This window comes from Diadema antillarum, unplaced genomic scaffold (genome assembly GCF_040938485.1).
Source record: "Diadema antillarum isolate AM-2024a unplaced genomic scaffold, OU_Dant_1.0 seq00000400_RagTag, whole genome shotgun sequence".
Classification (NCBI taxonomy): domain Eukaryota; kingdom Metazoa; phylum Echinodermata; class Echinoidea; order Diadematoida; family Diadematidae; genus Diadema; species Diadema antillarum.
The window spans coordinates 126,687-148,876 of NW_027271391.1; the positions used below are offsets into that span (position 1 = coordinate 126,687).

Consider the following 22,190-nt stretch of genomic DNA (forward strand, 5'->3'; position numbering starts at 1 on the left):
TCGTGAGTACAGCTCCACTACGCAGTTTGAACCCAAGGAGCAGAGATGTGTCACTGGCAATGGCTGGTGTGGGCAGGTCCAAGTTATATAAGACTTTGCATTTACCATTTCCACAGTAACGCGTTTCTGGCTCTAATGTGTTTGCAATCACATTTTTTTTTTTTTGGGGGGGGGCATTTCAGAAAGGCACTTCTAACCCCATAATCAAAACAGCTTTGTGTTTATCAACTGCCCAAATCTCCCTGAATATTGTTTCCCAGAAGTGAGTTGATGAACGCACCCTATGAAAAGTTTCTTGGCTTCTGCTAGCAGGATTGTCACATTTTCCTAAATGATGCTGGGTTCTGTAACAGTTCCAGCCAGTACCACTTGCGACTGTACTGTCAAACAAATTAGAGTAATGGGACAGCATGTAAAGAACAAAGCAGCACTGAAACTTTTACCGAAGATCGCTGGTTTTTTTTTTCTGTATCAGTACAGGAAGTCTACACTAAAAACATCAAATCCAGCACACACACACATACACACACTTATAAATCAGTATTAGACACGTACATGATCAAACGAAGGCTCTAGAGCAAATAAAAAATCCCAAATAAAGCCCCAATTCCACCCTTCCCCCATTAAAAAAAAAAGAGAAAGAGAAAATATATATAGCATTATAATCCATTCACTTTAATGTTACTGAATTAAAATAGGATTAACTATCACAACAAAGCCCCCTCCAATTGGAATCTCAACAAAGGAAAGTGCACCCCAATTATTCCACCACAATCTTTCCAACCTTGTCCCAAACCCATCTCCATTGATTCGAGAATGGTCCAGGATGCATGCGAATCGACGGCAAAGGGGCCACTTAGTGATATGATTGCTTGGGAGCATAACAATTATATATTCTCTTTTTAAAGGGAAGAGAAAGATGTAGAGCGGCTTGAAAATGATTTGATTGACACTGTAGTAATCAAATTTGGTGTACACTGCACTTTGGTTGCCTGATTAAAATCACTTTGACCTGGTGGATATTACCAGCAGGTGTGCCTACTACTTCTAATAAAACATTTTGCAGTGTATCCATTCTGCTGCTACCATCGAGTGAAGACTGACAATTCACGTAATATATAACTGCCATGCATTATAATTCTCATGAGGCGTGACATTTCTCTGTATGATGTATAGTTCCTCCTACACAAGGAAAATATAAGACAAAAGATGCAACCAGGGGCATATTTCACATCCAAGGACATCGTCATACATCGCAACAGTCCGAGATACAGGAAGTATATATCAGAGCATCTTACCTTTTGAGTTCTAGTTCTGTCTCAGGATTTCTGCCACAAACAAGATCCTACAAAAAGTTTCTGTCACAGAGATCTGGGGCAGGGGAAAGAAAGGAAAAAAGAATGAAAATCATCTTCAGTATTTTATGCACAGTATATGGCAATAACATAGTCATAATAAGAGATTTTGGTTATTAGAATCTGGCACAATATATCACACGATATTGATGCTAAGTTCACGTAAATCAAAAGTTGAAACAATGCCCTAGAGTAATATAAAAAGTAGTGAATAGATTGAGCATCACTTTCGAACAAGGACAATTGAATCAAGTTGAGCTGTTTCTCAATTTACTGACTAAAAAACACATGTTGACATTATAAAAGTAAAAATTTAAAACAAACTGAACAAACACAAACCAAGAACCCTAACATCTGACAGCCAAACCAATGATATTGTGCATTTTTGCTCATTAACTGACAATCGGAATCGGTTGCGTTGGTCTTAATTGCATTTCTAAATTAATGAGAGAGACCAAAGAAAAAGATGTACACTAATGTTGATAATCAGAAAAATGTCACTGTATTGTCAATGACATATCGTGTATATTACTTGACCATCCAATAAGCTTCTACATGGTGGCGGGCGCCTTTGAATGTTTCTACAGATAAAGGGCGCTATATAAATTCTGTTTCATCATCATCATCATCATCATCATCATCAACAGGCCTTGTTGATACCATTTACATGTACCAATACATTAGGGTATACTGCCCTGGTTTGCTTGATTTTATGTCTGTGCACAATTGTACCAAGTATTCCGACATTTCAGCCTTCCCTCTTCATGAACGGTGAGGAAAGATTGTTTTATAGGGGAATTTACTCCAAATATGAATCTCTTTGTATTTTCCTTACATCCTACAGAAATGCTCACAATACCCTCAGCACTTCATGGGCTAATTATGTATGTAGCTTTAGTGTTAGAAGGCGTGTGATGAGCACAAAACAGTAAGATCGGAAAAATGGCCACTTTCAGAATTGTTTGGTTGATACATGTTGGTTATTGCTACCATGATTCAGCCCAGGCATGAAGTCTCAAGTTGGCAATGCGTACTTGCGCCACAAATCCCACTTTTCAGCGCTGGAATACGAAGCCATGGCAAAAGCAATATATTAATAGGCCTCCTTTTAGAAGAGTGCCATGCTGGTCCTGACAAGAATAAACAAGAAACCTCTCTCTCTCTCTCTCTCTCAAGATAATAAAAATAATGATAGTAATGGGAGAAGAGTTGGGAGCTCACAAAACGACTGTTTGGTAGATCTGCGCATAGTTCAGGCAGGATTAAATGCAAACTTTCTTTAATCTTCGATGAACATTTTTTTTTAGGACTGTACATACAATATACGAGTTCTGTCAATATAGGCTAAAGGTGAGAGACAAGCAAGGTGAAGAATATTCTCCAACAGCCAGAGACAAAGCTATGACAAGCTGAAGTGGAGATCTGGTTGCTCTTAAAATCATCCCTCGGGCCATCGAGGACTTGTCTCTTTGGAGTATGTTAACCTGGATTATAACAAGCCAACTTCATCTTTTGACCTCTGCATTTCCAAACGGCTGACTCACTGGAAGAATCCATCCGTGGGACGCGAAATGAATTACCCTGGTGAGTGATCGTCGGCCGAGGGTGATCGATGACCAGGGATATTCAATGGCGAGGATGACGTTATCTTTTGGCTGTTGCCAGTAATCAAGACGGATCACAAGGTCCAAACGAGAAATGCCACCACCCCCAAAATAGTCTCTGGAATCTGTGCTAAACTCCGTTAGGACTTGGGTCTTGTTACAAAACCACTTGGTCCAATAGTATACAGAGCTGGCCTTTTGTCAAGTTAGTCCATCATACCTGATATCATAATTATAGTCTTGTAGCAAAGAGTACAAAGGCCTACAGTTAAACTGTATATGCTCACTCATATATAGAGGTCCTACCAGCATGATACACACAATGAAGTTTACATCAACTCTTTGTGAAGTTACACAACAATATCAGTGTCCCACACAGATATGAAAGTTTACAGATGACTTATAAACCCTTTTAACAGTGTCACCAATCATGGATCCAGGCTATCTTTTATTTGATGAGTAATAAAACTATACTCCACCTTGGGAGCTTGAATCACAATACGTGAAAAACAAGAGCAATTTGCTGCTCCTGCTTTGGGAACAAAACATTCCAACTCTGTATACTATTCATGAACATTTTCAAAGTTCATGTTATCATGTTGTGATATCATGGTCATCAGATTGCTCTTGCTTTGGGAATAAATGGTTTCAACTCTTATGTTATTTATGAATATTTTATGAACTCTTATGAACTTTTATGAACTCCTATGTTATTCGTGAATATTTTCAAAGTCTATGGTTCCATTTTGTGATGTCATGGTCATCAGATTGCTCTTGCTTTAAGAATAAACTGGTTTCAACTCTTATGTTATTATGAATATTTTATAAACTTTTATGAACTTTTATGAACCCCTATTTTATCATGAATATTTTCAAAGTTCATGTTATCACTTTGTGATATCATGGACATCAGATTGTTCTTGCTTTGGGAATGAAAAGGTTCAACTCTTATCTTATTTATGAATATTCCATGAACTTTTTATGAACTCTGATGTTATTCGTGAATATCTGCAAAGTCCATGTTATCATTTTGTGATATCGTGGACATCCAATTGCTCTTGCTTTGGGAATGAAAGGTTTTAACTTTTAACGCTATTCACGAATAATTTCAAAGTCCATGATATCATGTTGTGAAACTGAATCCAGCAGATGCTCAAACCCTGACATGCCTGATTTAGCGAAAGTGACATCAAATCCGCTCCTGGTTCCGTCTTTTTCGTCCTTTCGCCATCATCATCATCATCGGAGATGAGTCTCTCTCCTGCATTCCAGGAATATTTCGGGGAGGAACGTGGGAGTGTTTTATTCATCGCCGCGGCAATTTTGTGGGTTCACGTGGTGACAGGTGTGGTGAACCAAAGAGGGTGGATTCCTCCCCTTGAACTTATCTGCTCACCAATTTCCAGCCTACACACTGTGTAGGTGGGAGTCACAAAGTTTGGGGCTGGCATTTTCCATAGTGTTTCAAAACATTCCATTGATACTTCCTTTTAATAATTTCGCTACAACTGGCACGCAGTTGTGCAAGTCACACAGAGTATTAGTAGATAGCAACAAATGACTAGTAAGGTTTTTTCTGAAGCTCTTCTGGAATCATATTTAGAGCAACTGCACAAAAGCAATATGTACACCTGCCCACAAACAAACAAAATTAAAAAAAAGCCATTTTGAATGCATTCATTGTACACAGTGCATTCCTTGTGTAGTATTATGTAAAAGTTATACTTTCCTTTTTTTTTCTTTTGATATAGTTGCTGTAAAACAGAAGTTGACTTTTGCAACTTCTTAAAGTTCTGTAACTATTTAAAGCCTAAACATTTCAAGGAAACAGGACTGTGCTCTGCATGCATACATTACATGATGATATTATGTGAATTGACTGTGAGTATAACCCAACAGTCTATACAACATCCAAGAAATGATAGCAGTCCCTCAGTTCGTCTGCCTGTATGAAGAGTGAATTGCACAAACGAATGACAGGAATGGCAGACACAGCAGAACACCTATAAACCCCGTTTACAGTGACGGGCCGGTCTTGGGCCGGCCTGAGGCCGGCCCGCTTTGCAGTCCTCGGACTCGCATTTTCATGCGTCTACACTGCCTTGTCGAGCAGCGGCCTCGGAGAGAAATCCCCTCCCGTGTGTTTACTTTTCGTCGTTTGTGGAGCTCTAATGGATTGGGACTGTTGTAAACGAAAGGGTTACTGTATTCTGTTAATATAGACAACATTACTCCGACATTTGATTACAGAATTTTAATCGGAAAAATTAGGGTAAACCTGTCAAAAAGGAAATAATCTAAAAAAAAATATTGAGACAGCAGCCGGTTTTCTATACGCAGGTCACCGGTCCCAGCTGCACAAAATGACACAATGAAAGTGAACGCAAAATGAAACCAAAGATCGTACATAGTGTACGATCTTTGATGAAACCAAACCGGTGCGTGACGTCAGTGTGATTTCTACAGCTAGCTGAGAGGGCAGGTCCCGCATTAGGGTCCGCTTGCGTTTACACCAACGAAAGGCCAGCCCGTGGCCGGCCTGAGACTACCTCCTCGAGGTAGTCTCGGGCCGCCATTTGGTACCGCAATTTGGTACCCCATTTGGTACTGCATTTCGACTTTGTGCGTTTACATCAACCGAAAGGCCTTCCTCTCGGTTGGTGTAAACGGGGTCATAGAATATGGGGGGGGGGGTACTAAGGACAAAACTCAACCTCTGGAGTTACATTGTTCCCTTTCTCCTGAAACCTGTCCCCATACATTTTAAGACGAAACTTGTTATAAAAAGGTTAGTGGGACTGAGAAACTTTGTTAATGTATGTCAGATATAACTTGTTATATCAGTAACCACGTAAGATGATAGAAAACCAAGGTATTTGTTTCAATGGTACCACAGAAGAGTTTCCTATGGTATAGGTGTTTCATTGTATCATAGTTAATAACATCAAGTTTCCACAGTACTATCTACTAAAAGAATCATTTAAAAAATATAAGAATAAAAAAGGGGATGGTGTGGACAGTGCACATCATCTGCTATGTCAGTATTTACTCAGACCCCAATCATGCTCCTCGGAATCCCATCCTAAGTGCTCCAACAGATTGCAAGATTAATCTCCATCGATACCACGGCACCTCAGATATGTCTCTCCTCAGGAACGCATCACTTACCATTTTGCCGAGACGGGGGCCCCGCGCCAATTAATCAAGCCCGAAGCTCAAGGAAAGATACGCGGAAAGACGAAAAAGGAGTCCCATGAACGCGCACGCACACACGTACACACCACACACACACAAACATTATCATCACACACACGCACACACATACGCACAGTGTTTGTCCACTGATGCACAGGAGTAAACTGGGTTCAAATGTAGCATCTTGCTTCTTGGCTCATTGGGCGAGTACCTTCAGTACTTCTACCTCATCCACATCTCGATATATAAATTGAAGAGACTTTGAGAATTAGAATCTTGAGATTTAAGATAATCGCAACTGAATGCATGCTTTTTTTTTTCTGCAGTTTGCAGTCTGACATACTTGTTTACAATTGGGACTGAGATTTTGTTTTTGTTTTGCTTTTTTTGTTTGCGGCTTTACATGAAAGAACATTATTTGACAGAACCATCAGATTTACTGTACTGTCAGAAAAAGACGACCAATGAAGTCTCTGTGCTCACACGACATCATATTCTTTGCAAGACATACAGTTGGCAAAACTTCTTTTTCATCATATTTTTGCGTAAATAAGACTTGGTTCCTGTCTTTTCCATGTCATCAGCTAGGAGCTGAGAGACCACAAACTCTTTGGACTTTGTACAGTGTCAATGCCCTTGTTGTTGTTGACAGAAAATAACATACAATTAACACAACTCCCTTATAAATCTGTAAGTACATTATATCAAAAAGATCTTGTTCATTGTCATTGTTCCTCAAGCTCTATTCTTGTTCTGGATAGACCAAAAGGTGTTTATACTGCACTAGAATGGCAGACAGTCAAGTCGCAAAAACTGAGCCTGATCTTGGGGAAAAGATGATTAATGGTGCTGACTGAGATTAGCTACCCATGACACTCCTCCTTGGGGGGAGCAAAACACATTCTACATCCAATCCAGGCGATGGCAGCTTCATCAACAAGATAGCCTTCCACACGGAAATCAATCGGGTGATAACTTTGGAACAATCAGACAGGGCCCGCGCAGGTTATACAATTCCGGAGCTTCCCTGCTCCAGCAGGCATGGTGAATAGGTGCCGACTGTGACTAATGCACTCAAATTATTTACCTGTATTATCCAGTCAATGATGTATTCCACCACCCCTCCCTCTTCTCCCTCCCTCCCCCCGCCCCCCCCCCCCTACTCCGCCCCCTCATGAGAGTATTGTCTAAGGATGTTTCATGTACACACTCCTGACAGCATGACTGCCGATGGCTGGTGAGATATGATGATAATAGCTACCGGGGTAAAGTGCTTCATGTGTCATGACACCTGTTTGACATTTCTCTCTCATCGTTCATTGTCACCGGCCTGTGACACCTCCGAGATTCAAAGACAACACAGAGATGGTATACATACATCATACAGCAGCCACCAGAGCATAAACACAGCAAAGCAACAAACATGGCCAGAAGTGAAAGACGTTTATGAAGGAGAGATAAGAAATAATATAGACAGCAGAAGAGATAAATTTATATATTCAGAATATAGACAGCGAAGGAGATAGATAAAGAATAAAGGCAGAGAAAAACAGAGAAAGAATTTTGCATATTTAGGACAGGGAAGAGGAGAAAAACAAACTTGTATGCCTCCATAAAAGAATATTTCAATGAATTAGTAACAGAGTTCAATACAAAGTGAAAATCAAAGCAGTAATATCTTTCCTACATTGCTGGTTAGAGTGAACTATATTGTGATTGTTCATCACATCAAACATATGCAATATGTTTACACTTACCAAAGCATAACTTTAAACAATAAATATATCTCATTATGAATAAAACTTGCAACATTTGACATTACGATGCTCATAAATACAGTTGCCTCCATAAACTTCACTGTATCTTAGCACATACCAGCAGTTCATTTTACTTGTTTTGTTTTGTTTTTCACCTCTATGAACCTCTCTCATACACATATTTAGGCAAAGGTATGTTGAGCCAATTGCTTTGTACTGCTTGCTTTATGGTTCAACAACAACAATAACAACAACAAAATCAGTTCAAAACTAACTCAAATAGAATAGTTATGAGTTATTCATTACTGACCTTCAACTTCACATTATTTGATGTATTATCTAATCAGTGAAATTCTACTGTCATTCTGAAACCTTGCAGCAAAAGTCATACAGTGACACAACAAAATATTTCACGTGATTTTGCAAATCATTTCATTTTAGGTTTAGACCATAGACACCACATTGTGTCCTCACAAGCTTTTGCTACACATCTTGCCACAGTAGTCTCATCATGTTCCACTTTCATGGAAAATGTGACGACATAACATCAATCGTTTCTTGAATTATCACGTCAGAGAGGATTTAGTCATTCAAACTTAAACCCTAGATCAATGAACTTTCTCTCATGACCCCCCCCCCCATAAGCACATCACAGATTCATCATGTTATATTCATACATTATCTTTACCAACTGCTCTCTTCTAGCTCTAAAGTCAACAGGCAACATCTTTATTTATGTATATTTTCTTTAATGGACACATGCATAAACAACCACAATTGTACAGCTGCCAGTACCTTTGGAGGAGAGAAAAATAACATTCCTGTCACTCCCACATTTTGGTTTGGAATTCAATATCAGCTGAAGTATAAATATGCTCATTTTTAATCCCTGCTTATTAAAAAAAAAAAGGGGAAAAAATACATCTTAAACAAATCAAAATCTGTGACAAAGTTTTGTAACAAACAGTGTCAAAACTTCACAGTACAGTGGATGCCTGGACTGACTTTTCATAACCCATTTAAGAAACAAAATAACCGTGTTTGGGAGCACCAACCTAGAAAACAGCGGGGGAAGCCATTCCGCTGCAGTCTACAAATGGATCACCTGAGACTATGAATGAGAATCAGTGGGCTGGTCTTTTGAATTTTTAGAGAGGGGAAAACAAATTCCTTGGGCAGAAACAAATTGTTTCCACTCTCGTGCCAAGCGGTATTTCACACAATCCGCTGTTTTCACAAACAACATTGCCTCTCAAACAACGATAATGAAGTCGGGAGCTGGGAGAGACTTTGAGACTGCGCAACCCTTTGATTTTTAAACAACTTCTGTCAGAAAAAGTTACCCATAATTGAGCTATGATGACGAAATGAAAAGCAGCGAAAAAGACAAATGCCATGCTCTACATCCTCCGGTGCAACAGACCCCAATTCCAAACCTTTGACAAAACAGACAGAGGTGTTATGTTGTAACTGTAATTCTTTTGATATTCTGTCTGTGTAGGTGCATCAGCCTTTGAAGCCATTTGGAAAATCCATTGCGCAAAGAGAGGCGATTGTCGGATGTCATTTCCTGTCCCCATGCAAACAGATAAGCTAGCAATTGCTCCACCATGGCAACCACTTTGCACTGTTTAAAACTAAATAAGCAAAATCACCCAAGATTAGGCCACTAAATCACTTAAACACAAAAATTGCTACAATTGGCAATATCATTTAGTGAAGCACTGCTGATCTGTTAGTATTTGAAAGTTTGCATATAATGTCTCTTTTCTAGTGGTTTGGACCCCCCCCCCCAATATCTGCCCTATATGAAGAAATTATATTCTGCATGTCAATACATCCACTTATCAGCGGTTGATAAGGATGGCTGTTGCTAATGCTGGGTACCTACTGTCGTGCCATCTGCTACGCGTGCCATGATTGGCCACAAGTAGCTGATGTTAAAATTTGTGTTTATGTCTATCACAATTCACACCATAATTGAAATCGTGGTCTGAATCGTGGAGTAATTGTGATTATCAGCTCTTCTCCGATTCTGAGATTAGTAGTGGCGATCGCGTTGATTGTAGATAATTTTTGAATCGTCCAAAACTTTTTTACAATTATCAAGATTGCCACGACTGACTGAAGATCTGACACAATCTGATAAGATCTGATAAGATATGACTTGTGAAATATATGGCAAATACAGTAACAGATAAACACAGTACTAGACACTCACTTTCACAAAGTGTCAAAAACCTTTCTACCACGCAAAGGTTATCTCACTGCTCAAAAGATGATTTCAAGCTACAACCAGCCGATCACCCTCAGCAAGAAACTGCATAGCATGCTCATATCATCTTTATGTTTTGATCGTTAATGGATGTTTGCTGATAGAATTATAATTGCGATTACTTTAATTGGATTAAATTCATGATTCTTGCTTTCGATGAGACATGCGGCCACGGAGCACTGGATCGCAGCTCATCAAGATGTCATCCAGAAAGGGCTAAATTATGTATTGCAGATTCAGAGGGGAGAGAGAGCTGCGAGTGTAAACACAGCTCTTAACTGTATCACAGACTTTACCCTTATTTCACACCAACCCTCTCCCCAAACACGCACCCCATCTCCCAGTGATAAATCTCTCACATTCTTTATCTTCTGCATTCCCCTCCCATCGCCCAGCTCCAAAATGAGCCAATGTTTTTCATTCTGAATTCTCTCCATTCCTCCGGGGAGGGCTCTAGCAGCAGTAGAGCCCAGACTCGATCACTTTCCAATGTCGCGCAAATTAATTACTGATTAGCATCTCCCAAAACTGTTCGCAATCGGCTGGGGCAAACATGGCGATTGGGTCACATGATGGCTTTGCCAGGGAACGCGCTCGCAGCCTACCATTAAAGACTCCCGACTAGAAAGCACAGGCAAATAGTGCGACGTTGCTTGAACACACTGCCTCATTTGTAAGGGCTATGATGCTTGATCTCTCTGTCATACTACAAATAGTTTCAAAATTCTAAACCAATTTGCAAAGATGTCCACATCTGGCTAATTTTTAGCTTTAAAGGCATTGTTTACCATTTGCAGATGAAACAAAAACCCAGCTCTAGTGCTTCAAAATAGTTCTGAAATGTGAGTTAGGGATAGAAACAACCAATGTAAAAATTTAAACTATTTCAATCAATGTTAAGTATTGTTATGTATGCAAACTGTGAGCAATAGTTATGATAAAATTGTTTCTAGACTAAACCATCTACAGTTATGATTTAGTAAGAAAAACAGTAATGTCTCCTTATATATTAGGCTTTATTGCAAAATTTCTATATGGTAGGATGTGTTGTGATACAACTGACCTAAACATATGCATCAAATGTGATAACTCAAACATTTTTTAAATCACTGCTCCCAATGGCAAACAATACCTTTTAACATTAATTTTTGCTGATAACGGCCACAACTCCTCTAGTTTGTCCAGCACTCACATCAGTCTATGTTATCTGATTTTGTTCACTTGTTCTCTTTTTCCTCAATCTGCCTGACAATTCATCAATCTTTCTACCTACCTCTTGAATTTTTCCTCTTCTCTTTATTTCTGCTTCTCCCACTTACAAATCATTTTTCACCTCTACCTCTCTTTCCTAGCTCATTTCTCATTTTCATTCTCTCTTCAGTTTTTTGTGCCAGCATTATTCCAGAGCTCTATTCATTTCCTGTCTTTTTTTCAATAACAGTTGGACATATTTCTTTTTTCTCCCCTCTTATCCCTCTCCAATTCATTCTCTACACAAACCACAAAAATTAGTATATATGATGCAGGATATGGCAGAGTGCATAGCAGATGTTGATACAATCCCATGCAGGAAAAGAACCTTGGGACTACTGTACGTTCCTCGGTTTACCTGGGACCTATACCGAATGGATGGATCCAGGATGATTTAAAGGGGCATTCCAGATGATTTTCATAATTTCACATCATGTAGTACACAAATCGACAGCTCCAGGTCTAGATTTGTGGAATTTATTGTGGTCCTTGAGCTGAGAAACTAATACTCTGAAAAGTCTTAAACAAATTACACTGAACAGTGTTGATGACATAGGAGTCTCACATATTTCAGAAATGTAGTAGTGTAATTCCATTACAATACCACTTGCTTAACAAGTTCACCTGTGTAGAATATATGCATGCCTTCTTTTGTTCTGCTTCCTTGAGCCCCAACTCATGCATTCTTATGGTGAGGCTGCCATGTCATCATCCTTGCTCATTGTGATTTGTTATAAATTTTGAAAACATTCTTATTCCTCATCCCAATCACTATAAATTCTGAAAGTCTGTCTTCAGTATAACTAATTTATAATTGTTCAAATGTAAAAATCTGAAAATCATCCAGGTCTCCTTTAAAGAGGGCCTAGAGTATGGACAGACAGATAGGACTAATAACGGGCTCCCCTGCCATAAAAGTTTGAGGAGAGGTCGTAAAAAAGTTTGCAGGCAAGAAGAAGTCACAGTGAACTTTTTACATGACTGTTTTAAATCACAAAGACTCTGTTTTGTTTGTTTGTTACCAAAATATGTGCCAATGCCAACAGCACCACCAACTCTAAAAATTCTCATGGAAGCCCTTCTAATCCATGTTCTGCAGGACTGCTTTTAATTGCAGCATTTCTGCAGTTTGAAGTCTATGGTGTCTTTGAAGGAAAAAAAAATCTCCTGGAACATATGACTGACATTGCTCTTTGACCTTTACGGCTTTTTTATTTTCAGCATGACTAACACGCCTTGCACAAGTACATAAATTTTTCTCCCATTATCACGACTCTGGGAGGAATTAATATTTAAAGTCACCCAAATGCTTCATAAAATAAGTACAACGGTACACAATCTCAATGTGTATTTCATTACTTGCTGGAATTATAGAATGGTGGATTCTTTTTTTTTTAATTCTTGTTTTCAATTTCATGACTACCGGCTTGAGTTACACCTGTCACAATGTGACTCACTGCATAATCACAGCACCAAGGTTAAAACCATATTCTCAACATTGCTGATGGGTATCCAAGTGCTACGATGCAAGATCAAATTTACACTTTGCTGCTTGAGCAACAGAAGAGCTGGCTGACACAACAGACTGAATTATCAGGTTGCTCTTTCAAGAGTTTGCAGTGTCGCATCCATACATGTACACTTTATAGCACCTTTCTTTTTCCAAGCGTAGAAAGGGAAGGGGTGCAGATGTCTGAAACTAAGCAAATCAAACAATTATGGATTCCAGTAAAGCCATTTAATACCCTAACCCACTTAACCCACAAAAGAAACAAAAAACAAATTTCAAACAACAAAAAGAATACTTGGAAAATGTGTAGGTGGATGTCCTGAACAAATATTAGGGCAGATCAAGGCAATATGGCAGCTTTACACACAAATGCTGTCAAAGCGATGCACTGTCGTCAGTTAGGGGCAAACAATACACATACGTGGCAACATGGACCATCTCTGTTACTAAAAATATGCCAGACAAAGAGTTGACGGCAAGTGACATCCTAAAACACATACACTGAACTCTGGACAAACACAACCAATGATGTATAATTTTACAATTTTATAACAAAACACAATGTAAACTGATGGTAAAAATGTTCACTTTCATGTACATGTATCAATACCAGTGCCAATGCTAATATCTACGTAGGTTTTCTTCATTCAAGACACAAGTGAAAATGGCATCTTGTGTATCGTTAACGTGCTTATATGTCTTTTGTTTGTGTATGTATGTGAGTGTGCGTGCGTGTGCCGACTTTTTTGTCAGTTATAGTTTATAGAAAAACGAGACAAAACACTGTATTTACTTTTCTGGGGTTAGTTTTAAATACAGCCCTTTGCCTTCTCATTAACCCCTTCACTTGATATCTTTGGTAGTTTGTTTTGTCACATTGTCACGTTATACTTGTCATACTATTGCCACATTTTTATGTACATTGTATGCATGTTTTATCACGGATATGAAGAATTAGGCCAAATATTTCTCAGTTATGAGTGCTTTTTGTGATAAGCAAGAACTTTCTCTAGGGTACTAAGGACATGTTTTTATATCTCTCAAATTTAAATGTCAGGGTGCAGATACACTTTAATAATGTTTTGCCAATCGAGTCCTGTTACAAATCTAACCTACTGAACTTTGCTCTTATCTCTTGTGTGCAATCATTCAACCTTCACACCAGAAATAAGTTCAGACTAAACACAGGGTACATACTTGGCGCAAGTATCATGCAGTTGTAATGCACAGAATAAAGGTTACCTACACACGACCCTACACCTTTGAACTCCGATCACAAAATTCGAAAAGTTTTCATAAAGAACATTCTTGGAGTGTTCCCCCCCCCCCTCTTTTTTGAGGGGGGAGGGCTGGTTCAAAGAATTAGACAAAGCAAAAGATAGCTAGGAATCTTTCATGAGTCACACAAGTTCTTGTTCAAAAGCCCAGCAGCCATGTTATGATGAGTGAGATTGTCCTCGTGTGACTAATTTTGCAAACTGGGCCCAAAAGTATCTGGTTACCAATGTGAGAGACAGACATTCTAAAATGTCCTGGCCACTTGAATGTATTTCTTTCCTCCTGAAGGCTCTAGCTGATACTAGGAGCTGAACCGAGATTCGAAAATAGCCCAGTTTGATGTCTTAAATGCATGATTCATACCTGTGCTGATCGACCTCAATAAAAGTGCCAAACACCCAGTTCATGTTTACACCCCAGTGGTGCTAAAGGCAGACGCCGCTTTCCCTTGCTTTGCAAGGAGCCATGTTCCACTGCCATGACTGCCTTGGCTGCTCACCTGATGAGTCACAAGTATTGTTATCAAATTTCAAACAGTCACAGAACTTCTTATAGAACTTACGCATCTGAAGCGAATGGGAAAATTTATTCTAACATTACAGAGACCCATTCAGGGACATATAAAGTCATCTTATAATGTCAGGACACTCATAGCTCATGCCTGATACTGACGTTGCAGTGCTAATAAAACTAAAGATGGAACAAAACAAAAGGAAAAATGATCCATGAAAGCAGTTCAAATCTAAAGGCACATGAAAAGCACCAATAATTAAATGTTTTACCATTCAATTTGCAGAAGCAAAAAAAAAAAAAAGAAACAAAGTAGAAGACAGTCATTAAAAAGTACAGCTTATTCTCAGTACAATCAATTTTACACAGTCTTATCATAAACTGCTAAAAAGTCTGGTAGGGATTTTTTTTTTTTTTTTTCGAGGGGGAGGGAACAGCAAAAACAAAAAATGGGAAAAATCTTTCTTGGCCTAAATGATATCAAATAGGGCAGGCTAGTCATCAAGAAGACTGTCTTTTCTCTTCTTTGTTTTATTTTGTTTGCTTTTCCCCTCTATAAAAAGTTTGCATCGTCATTGCACGCAGGAGTGGCCACACATTCTACCACAAGTCAGTTGCTGTTTCTCCAGACAGGAGTCACAATTTCATCCCTCCAGCAGGGAATGTTGTTTATTCTGGTCAAAATGGGGTCGATGACCTCACATGGGGCAGAAACTCAAGCCCCTTCCTCACCCTTTCAAACTCTTACAGAATTCCCCCATCCTTACCTACAGCAGGTGAGGAAGAGCCAAAAGAGTTGACACAGTTGATGCTTTCCAGAGGTGCGGATCATCTCAGCTCTTTATATATCTTGACCCCAGGCCCCATCAGTCCCCCACCCCCCCCCCCCCCCCCCCAATCCCCCACTTGCATGTGCCAGGCTTTCGGTATCACATACTAGCTCTTAAACTTCCAACAGCCAAATTTCATGAAGCACTTTTCATTGCAACCTACAATAACTGTACTACTGTATTATGCAGACAGTCAGACTATCAAGCAGTCAGATGTAAACATTTGAGTTGTTACCATGGTAACTGCAACAAGTATTACACCAAACAAATTCCAAGTCTGTCTGGTCATGAGACTCAAAATAACTCTTCAAACTTAAAGTTTGATCCTCAAAACATTGTGGGAAATTTGCAAAAAATATGTCATACACATCAAAGTCTGTTACTGCACAATGTCAATTCACATGCTTTATTCTAATGCATGTTATTGTAAGCATTGCATTGAGTGCTAACTAAAATGGAAAAATAGACTCTAGTGCCCCGTGATCCGGGTGACTTTACATACATTCTTGACCTTACTATACTTGTATAACTATTTCCTTTTTTTCTTAACTATTATCAGCACCCATGCTCAGAAAGAGCAGGTAATACAAACCTTCTTTGGAGGATTCTTTGCTTAATGTTGCCCTTTGTAAACTTCTTACATACCAAGCATGCCTGTTTCAATACTAGAAATAATGTCTTCAATATTGCCCTCGCACTTTAACTCAGTGAGGACGAGCTGATTTTGTTAGTTAACATGTATTTCCCATAGACACCTGCCCGAGCATACTCAGGACAAGTCTTCAACAGGGCTAATCATACAGTTGTGTTATTTCAGCACAGTACCTGTGTCACCGGTGGTTTCACCTCACTACATTATAAATGCATTCCAGCTGTTTACATCCAAACTCTGTTATGCCATCTGAGCTTCCACAAGTTTCCACTCCAATCCACCTTCAATTCATTAGATTGCACTATGTCATGATATGTGCCTCACATGGAATAATACGGTTGAATTCTTTCACAGGTTAAGATATGCCTGGTATGCTGGCTATTGATCAGCAAATACATATTTGGGTCAAATTTGCACACCAATTCATTATGACAACATCAATAGACTCTGTAAACACCATCAACTATGACTGCAAATCTGTGTAAATAGGTAGAAAAGGCAATTGACAATATCCTCCACTTTTCAAGTGGATGCAGCATTTTAGTAAGCCCTTTGGACTCAAGGTGCAACTTCAATCTCGTTAAATAAATACAAATGGACAAAAGCAGCCACCTGGGAGTCTTGAAAGGTGACAATGGACGGCAGGATATTTCACCATATGCGCATGGAGGTATTACATGAATGTCAATCAGAGTTAGTGAGACCAGTAATACTTTTTGGGACCAAACTGGTGACACCAGTTTTCAGTGTGAACATACAACTCCAGCCATTCCCTATCACTGACATGAATGATCAAATTGTGTGCCTGAGACACATGTCACATCAGACACGCTTCCGTGCAGTTGCACGCAACGTATTGCTAATTCTTACCGCAACTTAAGCAATTTTACGTCTTTTGAAGTATTTTCATGTGATTATAAACATCCAGTGTCCCCGTACATTCAACGTCAACACACGTCATTAGATGATCCAATTCTTGAAATCCGGCAGTGTCAAACAGAGACAGCTAAAACTTTTAGAACATAAAGGGTCATTTATAAAAAATGAAGGGAAACACACACACACCCTCACTATAAAGTCTTTCCTTATGGTATAATGCACTCATCCCCACAATCACTACAAATGTATCTCTCAATAAAACTAGGCTGTACATCACTGTGATGTAACCCTGAGAAGTTATGGACCTGAATGACAAGCTTTTGTGGTAAATCATTGTTATACATGACATTTTTTTAGAGATTCTAGAGGCTAACATTTTGGGCAAGAAAATCTATGGACACACATGAACATTGGAAGGTATGGCTTCTAAATAGTATAGGATTTTTCAGTACTAGGACAACGTATTATCTCTATGCAAAGATTCTACTTTGAAAAAGCATTTTACATTTCTCCTCATCATATCTATTTTACATGTACATGATCTGAGGAAGATCCTTACAATTTTATTTAAATCTCTTCTTTTTTATTTTTGCAGGTGGGGGGGGGGGGGTATTCCTCTGGGTTCTAGTTTCAGTGTGTTCTTGCACTTGACGGCAATGGTAGACTTGAGACAATTTTGTTCCTATCAATAAACACATAAAAAGAGGATGGGGGTATCGGAAAAGAAACTGGCAATGTAGCTTCATATTTCAGTAACAAAGAGCGCAGCACATTCTGTCTGGAAAGCCAGCAAGAGACGACATTATGCAGACCGACAGCTCATCGCTTAACTCCTCTTCTGCCATCGGCAAGTGCACTGCATAAGATGTCAACACCATCTCCAGGGCTCCCGGTCCCCAGAGGTTAAAGCAGCCCCAGCCTGGTCGGTCGATCATCTAGTGAAGTCACCACTTTGGGGAGAAGGTCTGTCAGCAGACACCCTGGGGCTGGGATTTGGCATCCAAAAATTTGCTGCGTATTGGATTCCAATATTTTGAGATTGGAGGAATAGCAGCCGTGCCTTGTTCCCTCGCTGGGCCCAGGAGGGAGGCAAATGATAACAGAAACTGGTCTGCAAAATGGGCAAAAATGGCAGCAGGACTGGATGGAACTATTGAAAGGGGGGAAAAAAACACATTCTTGACATTTTCCATACACACAGGGAGTTAAGTGACTAGGTCCAGTAAATGGTTGACACTACTTGGGTAAAGAGAGAAATTATATTAGTCGGGAGAACAATGAGAAGGGGAATTTGCAGACTTGCAGATGTATGTATATTATGTGTGTGAATAATAAACAATGCAAAGCATGCCAGTATTTATTCATTTCAAAAGATTTATTCTGCAGCGGTTTCATTCATCTTTAACCAAATATTGATCAATATATCAGTCGATTCAAAGATTGTCATACTACTTTCTTGGCTGCATGCAAAGCACTAAAATGCTTACTACTACACCTGTACTAATGTTTGTTCCATTTTCCATCTGTACAACACAAGATGGCTGGATAGCCCATATTCAGCTTAAACTTGCTGGTCTTCCATGTCTTCCAGTTGTATGAACTTTGAGGGGACCACTTCACCAGAGTATGACACAATGATAGTACATTTTAATACCAAACATTCAAAAAGCTTAATCATACTTATGATACATCATATTAATGTTTCCTAAACGCTAAGGAATTTCCTGCACATGACTGAGTCCATATATTTTTTAACCAGTGAAGTACTGAATATTTGGCAGACATGCAAGACTAACCCCAACCGTCTTTCAGTGACAATAGTTAACACAGTATTCCCAAAATACTGAATTTTGTAATGCTATTACAATAAACATTTTAAAAAAGAAGAAATGCTGAGTAACATACTCTATCCTACATTCATCTACAGCTGCATAAATTCCATTCCACAATAACTGAAAATGAGATTGAAGGAATAAATGCTACTTTCAAACGGAACTTCAAATTGTTATCCACAGAAAAATATCTCTATATCTCTAAATACCACTGATCATACTTCTTCATCCACACTCAAACATGGCATGCATGCATGCAAAAGTAAGACTGAGAGTGAGCCACAAAGCCCCTATATACACTGCACAGATGTTTACTCATCAGCGGGGTAAGATGGCGGTATATCATTCGGAGAAGCACAGCGTACCACAACAGTCACCCCAGCCCACGCTGTGCGCATAGTTTATTATGGAATACTGTTATGCAACTCCATAATGAATTATTATGAATATTTATATTTTGAGCATATGTTGTATTCATATTGACTCAGTTCTTTACCACTGTTTGACTTTGCTCTCTGAAATGATGGAAATGAATTCAAATGAAATAAATCTGTCCACAGTGGTGTAGCTGAGGGAAACGTGCTGAACTGGCATAGAGTGTATTCCTATCTTCATAAGATCAATTTGTGCTAATACTCCTTGTCATTCTGTTTAATTTGCAAACATCGGCATGACGCATGTGTGTAAACAAGAAGGGACAGAGCCCATGTGAGAACTCCACAAGGAGCACACGCAACATGATGCACGTGTAATTCTTATGCAAATAGCAGCAGAGCACTCCCAAGTTATCTGAATGAAAGTACACACAGGATTATAGCATGGGTCCTTCCCACCCAGAAAGACCACTTCCTGCACTGTAGTCAAAATGGTGTGTGAAATGTGAATATTCATCATTTAACACACTGTGTTTACACGTTGCTACACTGTATATTTGTACTGAATCACAGTGTGCACTCCTTGGAATGAAACCACTATTAAAAACTGATTTTGCAAGATTTTTCAGTGTCTCAACAGTGTGTGAATTGGGAAGATTACAAACCAAGTGTGAGCATTTGCTCCCGACAGTAAAGCTAAAATCCCCAATTAAAATTCAGGAAGACACAGCTAGTGTTTGCACTATAAGAGTGTAACATATGTTGGCTTGTTTTGTACTTCGAGGATCACAGTGTGTACTCCTTGGCATGAAACCATGCAGGGTTTTACAAGATCTTCTACAGTATAACAAGAGTCTGAACATGGAAAGGTTAAGTAACAGAGCCACAATGCAACCTCACAACTGCATTTATACTGTTATAATGATCCCACATATCCAGAGAGAATCAGAGTTGTGCTCTTTGCATATCAAAACCACCAGAAGACGACATATCTCATAATTTTCACAATGATGAATTCATTCTGCTTTCACATGGTGGCTGTGCGATATTCAGAGTAAAAGTGTGAACACACTTTTAATATGTTCAATGTTTCCACGTTGTAAAAATGAGGTTTATCTTAAACAGGATAGTTTCAAACTACCAAAATGTCTTATCAGGCATGCAGTAGTTAGTCTCCTGTCAAAAGGAATGTTGTTGCAAAAGATGGTAGCAATAGTTTTGTGAAACAACATTCTGGAATCTCATATAGGAAAAAAAAATGCAAACAAGTTATGTATCATGTATCATGTTTAGACAGTCCATTTTTTTGCCATGTACATCTGTCATATATTTTTTTAAAGTCATGCTCTTAGGCCCAAATTCACGAAGGTGGTACAAATGAAACCATGGTTTAAACTTTGGACAGAAACCATGGAGCGCCAAGTGTCGCACGGAATATTTCGATACGAAATTGGTCATTTCGTCGACAAAATGACCATTTTGTTAACGAAATTATCATTTCGTGAACGAAATGTTCATTTAGCTACAAAATGTTGTCATTTCGTTACAAAATAATCATTTCATCGACGAAATGACTGATTTCATAACGAAATATTCCATGCGACACTTGGCGCTCCATGGTTTTTGTCCATGGTTTAAACCATGGTTTCATTTGTACCACCTTTGTGAATTCGGGCCTTAGTGTTTTGCTTGTTCTTCCCTCCTCTTTCTTTGAAGGTAAATGAATAGAAATATGAGAAGTTTGTTCCAAAACTGGACAATGTTTTATTGTTCTTACTATGGCTTACCATTTGCTAAAACAATCAACCAATCCATTCATTTCAGTTCAATTCAATTCAATTCATTTCAAAGTACTTTATTTCCATTCAACAAATGGTAATGAACAATACAAGGTAAACATGATCTGAAATACTATGTTGTTTTAACAATTTGTGCGATATACATTATCATAGTGTGTATCTCCATATACTACAACATGGAATTGTAAAAGGACTTCTTGATTACTAAAGAATCACACCTTAATGTTTATGGCAGAAGCGGGGAAAATGCCCGTGCCCCAAATTTTGTCTTATGACATTCAACTTTGTGTTCAAGTATTGTCTACATCATCTGGCTGCACCTCAATCTTTAGAAGAAAAAAAAATACATTGAATATAGGTCAAAGTCTACAAAGATTTATGAGGAAAGAAATGGAAAAACAAAAGGAGAAGTCACTGGCCCCACAATCAGCCTAAGATCTATTCCTATTTGTTTCATGTGCAACATTTATAATATATTGCCCCCATAACATGACTGCTTTATATCATGTGAAGATGAACGAGACGGGGGATGCGATGTAATTCCCTCAGACAAGCGTGCAGCGAGCGACCTGCCAGAAACTGTCTCGAGCCAAACTTCTTCCACTTACTAACTTTATTACTGGTGGGTAAGGCGACACCACGCACTCATCTCGGCAGTCGGGGATAACCTAATGATGGTTGGAGTGAGAGTGGAGGATCCGGATGGGCCCGAAAATGGCGACATAATTGCGACTGTTTTGAATAATTCATCACGTTTGATGAGGAATGGGTTCACACTTGCCACATGGAGAATGTCAGGTTTAGAGAAGAGAGAAGAGAAGAGAGAGAGAGAGGGAGAGAGAGAGAGAAGGTCTCACAGGAGAGAGCATGCTAGTCTTGGACCTGTTCACATCATAAAATTATGATGAAATCCCTGACTGCAACGTTTTTAACACTCTTCTTAACAACTTACTGCCAACTACTGCTACTGACTATACTACTACTACTGCCACTAGCACTAGCACTACCGCTACCACTACTGCTACCACAACTACTACCACTACCACCACCACTACCACTACCACCACCACCACTACCACTACCACTACC

At 39.1% G+C, this 22,190-nt stretch overlaps 1 protein-coding gene across 1 annotated transcript in view; it reads right to left on the minus strand.

Moving 5' to 3' along the window:
- Positions 1–22,190, minus strand: part of LOC139732126 (dystroglycan 1-like) — a 138,230-nt gene that overhangs the window by 110,706 nt on the left and 5,334 nt on the right. Inside the window, exon 2 of the mRNA XM_071642995.1 lies at positions 1,299–1,371. The gene's annotated coding sequence lies outside the window, so the exon portion shown is untranslated. The remainder of the gene's footprint in view (positions 1–1,298; positions 1,372–22,190) is intronic.